Here is a 6,598-nt window from a genome sequence, read left to right as displayed (position 1 = left end):
CCCTCCTGGGACACTCACTCTGTGAGATGGCAGCGAGCCTCAGGTGGCTTTCCCTCCTGGGACGCTCACTCTGTGAGATGGCCGCGAGCTTCAGGTGGCTTCCCCTCCTGGGACACTCGCTCTGTGAGATGGCCGCGAGCTTCAGGTGGCTTCCCCTCCTGGGACGCTCGCTCTGTGAGATGGCCGCGAGCTTCAGGTGGCTTTCCCTCCTGGGACGCTCACTCTGTGAGATGGCAGCGAGCCTCAGGTGGCTTTCCCTCCTGGGACGCTCGCTCTGTGAGATGGCCACGAGCTTCAGGTGGCTTTCCCCTCCTGGGACGCTCACTCTGTGAGATGGCCGCGAGCTTCAGGTGGCTTTCCCTCCTGGGACACTCACTCTGTGAGATGGCAGCGAGCTTCAGGTGGCTTCCCCTCCTGGGACGCTCACTCTGTGACATGGCCGCGAGCCTCAGGTGGCTTCCCCTCCTGGGACACTCACTCTGTTTGGAAGCAGTTCCTCTGGAGTGTGACACAGGATCCGACAGCGACAGGACGGGCGGCCGTATTGGCAGCCTCAAGAGAGAGGACCTAGAGGACGTCGTGAGTCCTTCTCACATCAGTGCCCTCACAAGGTTCTGGAACAGGTCGGAGAAGGTGGAGGCGAGCATTGGAAGCGGGTGTGGGGCGTTGACTGGGAAGGCAGGTAGGGTGCAGAGCCGAGTGCTAATAACACCTTGTTCACTGATGTTCAAAATCCCCTCGAGAGAGAGGCAGACGGGCAGAGGTGGAGAGAGACAGGGAGGCTGACGTGACCTCCCGTGTCCTGGAGACGAGAAGGCCCAGTATCTTGACGGGTTTACCCAGGGGCCGTGGCCAGTTGAAGCTGGAGACCAGCAGGTGTCCGGCCCTGCCGAGCGCCGGGGCTGCAGAGCAGACTGGGCCCTGGCAGCTGGAGGATCTGGGAGGTTTGCTGAAAGGGCAGGCAGGATGGACGCCAAGGGAGGGACCGGGCCGCAGAGTGGCGGGAAGTGAGGAGGAAGGCAGAGTGGAAACGTGCCCCAGGTGGAAGGAGCCTGTGCAAATCGTTCTGTAGGTGAAGGTTTATCGGGGATCCGACGGCAGTGCTCGTTGACTGCGTGCTTTTCCATTCCATCTTTTTCTCGAAATTAACTTCACGTTCTTGCATTCTTTTTGGATAAAAAAGTAAACGTGTGTTATTTTAGTCTAGATTATATTTTTTAGCTATGGCCACCTTGTTTTCTATCATTTTTTTTTAAAGTAAAAACAGACACAACCTTTTAGTTACACTTATTAAAATACAATTTTCCTCTTAGGGCGTGCAGTTTTGAAATGGATAGGCCTATTTCAGATTCCTGTGCTAAGTTTCTGAATTTGTATTGTACCCCCACCTCCCCACTGCGGCAGAGGATGTCAGAGGAGGTCTAGTGGGGGCCGGGACTTTGGCCACCCCCCAGAGGTAACCCGGCCACAGTCCCCCTCTTCCCACACCCCCTCAGTGGCAGCCGTGTGGTAAGCCATGAAGACGCATGCCAGCCCTTCCACCTGCTCACCCCACAGCCAGGGAGGTATGACGGGGGCGCAGGAGACCAGAACACCCGTCTGCCCAGCAGTGACGAGAGTGCCCTCTTCTCCGTCAGAGGTGGTTGAGTGGGGAGCCTGGCTTCTCCCACGTGGCAGCGACAAGGCTGTGCCTCCCTTGTCCTGCCAGGTGGCATCAGAGGAAGCCAGCTGAAACAGAAGTTTATGCTGGAGACATTGATACCCTGCTCTGGACACGTGACAGGACATCTGTAACAATCTCCTCAAGGATAGAGTAGAACTCCACAACACCGCTAACCAACAGGACCTACTCACTTACAGAACACTTAAACCAATGAAAGTAGGGTATGCATGCTTCTTGAGTCCCAGCAGAACATGGATCAAGAAAGACCACGTGCTGGGCCATAAATCAAAACTGAAGAAGTTCAGAAAGATTGGAATTCTATAGAGTGGGTTTACCTCCCACAATGCAACCAAACTAAAAATCAATACCAGAAAGATAGCAGGTGGTTTTCCAAATACTTGGAAACTAAACAGTGCCCTTCTGTGTATTCCATGGATCAAAAAGGAAGTCTCAAGGTAATTAAAAAGATATGTTGTCTCAAATGAAAATAGTACGTGTTGAATTTGTGAGACACAGCTAAAACAGTGTGGGGAGGAAAATGTATATCACTAAATGCATATGTTAGAAAAGAGGAAGGTCTCAGTCGATGATCTAAGCACCTGCTTCAAGAACCTAGAAAAAGGAGAGCAAAATAAAACCAAAGCAAGGAAACAGAAGGCAGCAACAAGAACAGAAATCAATAAAATTGAAAAAAAGTAGAGAAAATCAATGAAACAAAGGGCTGGTTATTTGAAGATAACCAGAAAATGACAAACCTGTAGAAAGAATGACAAAAAAGAGAAAAGACACAAACCACAGTCTATCAGGAATAAAACGGAGTTTCACCACAGACCGTGCAGACACCACAAAGATGGAGAGGGATACTGTAATCAACTGTCCCAAACAACAGCTTAAATGAAATGGACCAGTTCCTCAAAAAACACAGACTACCTCAATTTACCCAATGAAATACATCACTGAATATCTCTATAACCATCAAGGAAATGAACTTAAAATTTAAATCTCCCCAAAAGGAAAGTTCCAGTCCCCGGTGGTTTCACTGGAGAATTCTACTAAATGTTTAAAAGAAAATTAACATTAAACTTATAAAATCTTATCTAGAAAATGGAAGGGAGAACACTTCTCAATTCATTTTATGAAGCTGGTATTACCCAGTATGAAAACCAGGCACAGTACACACACACACACACACACACACACACACACAACTGAAGATCAGTATCCCTCATGAATGAAGATGCAAAAAGACTTTTATTATTAGCAACTATAATTTCACAATATGTAAAAGGAATTATCCACCATGAATAATTTGGTTTTTTTTTTTTTCTGGAGCTGCAAAGCTGGTACGATAATTTGAAAATCAGTCAAGATTAATCCACCATGTTAACAGGCTAAACAAGAAAAAAAAATTGCGTGATCATATCAACTGATGCAGAAAAAGCCTTTGATAATTCAACATTCATTCATGATAAAAACACTCAGGGGCGCCTGGGTGGCTCAGTCGTTAAGCGTCTGCCTTCGGCTCAGGTCATGACCCCAGGGTCCTGGGATCGAGCCCCGCATCGGGCTCCCTGCTCTGCGGGAAGCCTGCTTCTCCCTCCCCCACTCTCCCTGCTTGTGTTCCCTCTCTCGCTGTGTCTCTCTCTGTCAAAAAAATAAATAAAATCTTTAAAAAAAAAAAAAACTCAGAAAAATAGGGTTAGAGGAGACATCCTCAATTTGATAAAGAGCATCTACAAAAATCCTACAGTTAACGTAATATTTAATGGTGAAAGACTGAGTGTTTTGCTCATAAGATCAGAAAGAAGGCAAGGATGTCTGTTCTCACCATTGTTATTAAACATAATGCTGGAAGTTCTAGCAAGTACAGTAAGATAAATGAAATAAAAGGCAGATATATTGGAAAGGAAGAAATAAATCAGTCTTTTTGTAGATGATGTGATTTTCTATATGTAAAATCCCAAGGAATTTACTAAAAAAGAAAGGAAAAAGGAAAAAAAATCCTCACAGAACTAATAAGTGAGTTCAGCAAGGTTACAGGATACAACATAAATGTAAAATAATCAACTGTATTTCCATATACTAGTAAAAGGCACCAAAATTAAAAATATAATAACATGCACAATTGCTCCTAAAAAATGCAGATGGGTATAAATTTAACAAAGCGTGGAGGATCTACATGCTGAAACCCGCAAAGCCATGAGGAAAGCAAGCAGAGAGCTGCATAGGAGACATGTCACGTTCATGGGTTAGAACACAGCATGGTCAGTAGTCTCCCTGACAATCAGCATTGTAATACTTCTCCCCAAAATGCCACCCAGGTTTAATGCAATTCCTATCAAAATCGTAGCAAAAATTTATTTAGATATAGAGCTGTTGATAGACAACATTGCTCTAAAATTTATATGGAATAGTGAATAAATTAGAATAGTTAAAACAATTTTTTTAGAGATTTATTTATTTTGGGGGGTGGGAGGGCAGAGGGAAACAGAGAATCTCAAGCGGACTCCCCACTGAGCACAGAGCCTAACACAGTGCTCGATCTCATGACCTGAGCCCAAACCAAGAGTTAAACACCTAACTGACTGAGCCACCCAGGGGCCCAAAACAATTTTTATAAAGAATAATATGGGAAGAATTCATCCATTTAATTTAATGTCTTATTATAAAGCTTCAGTAATCAAGACAGAGGCGAGGGGATAGACACATAGATCCATGGAACAGAGTAAAGAGCCCAGAAGCAGACTCTTCCCAATAGGTTCAAGTGATTTCAGGGAGATGAGTGTGTGCATACTTGGTGGCATGTGGGATCTGTGCACTCAGGTGAATGTCCTGCATCTTCATGGAATTAATGTCAATACTCTGGTTGTGGTCGTTCTGCAGGACATTACCGTTGGAGGGAACTGGGTAAAGGGTCCACAGGATGCTGTATTATTTCTTACAACTGTAGGTGAATCTGCAATGATCTCAAAATCAAAAGCTTAATTCAGAAATATTTTTTTAAGATTTTATTTACTTTTTGACAGAGAGAGACACAGTGAGAGAGGAAACATAAGCAGGGGGAGTAGGAGAGGGAGAAGCAGGCTTCCCGCGGAGCAGGGAGCCCGATGCGGGGCTCGATCCCAGGACCCTGGGATCATGACCGGAGCCGAAGGCAGACGCCCAATGACTGAGCCACCCGGGCGCCCCCTATTCAGAAATATTTTAAGGTGCTGGTAGCAGGTTATATATAGACGTAATAAATGGACAAGAGTGGATATCATTTATTTAGATTTTCAAATTGCCTTTGACAAGGCCAATGTTAAACTTCATTGGCTTGAAGAAATTGTCACGGTTAAAAGACCAAATTTGGAATCAGATTGTATTTTATCTTTAAAATGAAAAAAAAAAAAATTAAAAACCCTCACATAGGTGTTTGGTATGTGTGTGTATTTCTCGGCTCCATCCACTGAAAACTATAAACATTGACCGGCCCACCAATAATGTGCTGCTGTGTACCTTTTAGGGTCCGGGGGGGAGGCGTCTCTCATTTTGGTTTTCCCCTCAAGTATGCAAGGACTTCTTGAGGAAATATTTCATTCCAGATTTGGGACCAGGAAAAAAAATATTCTTTGGAACCATGTGTTAACATTCCACTAATGCCAATTTTATGTAACACATTCTCAGTCATTTGCATTATTATTTGTGATGATACAATAACCAACTGTTGTGGGCAGTGTCTAAAACTTGTGTTGAGCTGTGAACTCAAATCCTGTCAATACTGTGGTCATCCATATCTTACGAGTAAGGTCAGAAGCTCTCAGACTCGGAGTGCCCTTCAGACTATTATTTAACACGTGAGAGAGAGCTATCGTGGTTTGCCCATTATCACAAAAATAATTAAGCTTGCATGCTTCAAGATTTGTTAATTTGATAACGTAGAAACGTGTGCTAAACTGTGCTTCCTACAAGCATCAAGCTGCCCTAGGTGAGCATTTGCACTTGGATGTGTGTGCGAGATGCCGGTTCCTAGGTGACTTGACCAACTGGAGTCTCCCACTGGGAAGTTCTGGACTTGAGTTTCAATGAGAGACCTTTAGCTTTTTCTCCGTGTTGCCCAGTACAGGTGCCATTCATGAGAACTTTCCAAAGCATGATCCAAAAAGCACAAGATCCAAAGCATGATCTTGTGATAATGAAAGACTCATCAGCACAAGCTTTAATGAAATGGACAGCACAATGTTTCGCGGTGTTTGGTCATAATGTATTAAAATCTTTTTGTTCATTTCACCGAATATTTATCAAATGTGCCCAATGGACAGGCATTCTGCTAGTTGCTGCAGGGAGACAGAGTTGAACAATTTGTAGTCACTGCGCTCAAGGTATGGCAGGAATTTTACTGTGGGATTAGGAATGGCCATTACAAAATGAGGCCATAACAGAGGCAAAGACAGACTAGGAATGTTTTTAGAGAAATTCAGGTAGTCCAATTAGTGTGTGTGTGTGTGTCTGATTCAGAGGTGTCTGTGTCTATGTGTTTCACTCAGAATCATGTTTTCTTCATTTTTTTTCCAATATTTTATTTTAAGTACTCTCCGCACCCAACATGGGGCTCAAACTCACAACCGTGAGATCAAGAGTCTCGTGCTCTACCAGCTGAGCCAGCTGGGCACCCCGTGTTTTCTTCGTTTTAAAGACGAACTGTTTAAATGATCCAAAAGGACTCTTTCAATAAAGAGACCATTGAATTTCTTCAACTGAAATCACTCCTTCTTCCCCAGACATGGTGGAATCCTCCTACCTGGTTTAGTGAGTTTTCTGGGCAGGCAAGCGTCCTCAAGAATAAAGGGGGGCTGCATGAATGTGAATCACCACCATTTTCTCTTAAACTCACAATCAGAGGGGGACTTGGAAAATTAGAACAGGAGACGTGTCCCTTGTTTGATGTGCAGAAAG

At 44.4% G+C, this 6,598-nt stretch overlaps 1 protein-coding gene across 2 annotated transcripts in view; it reads left to right on the top strand.

Moving 5' to 3' along the window:
• The window catches only part of MYO16 (myosin XVI), a 574,777-nt gene that overhangs the window by 427,833 nt on the left and 140,346 nt on the right, over positions 1-6,598 (top strand). The window lies entirely within an intron of this gene.

The sequence above is a fragment of the Phoca vitulina genome, unplaced genomic scaffold (genome assembly GCF_004348235.1).
Source record: "Phoca vitulina isolate PV1807 unplaced genomic scaffold, GSC_HSeal_1.0 scaffold5, whole genome shotgun sequence".
Classification (NCBI taxonomy): Eukaryota; Metazoa; Chordata; class Mammalia; order Carnivora; family Phocidae; genus Phoca; species Phoca vitulina.
The sequence above is the reverse complement of the archived record's forward strand: the minus strand, read 5'-3'. Positions and strand labels throughout refer to the sequence as shown.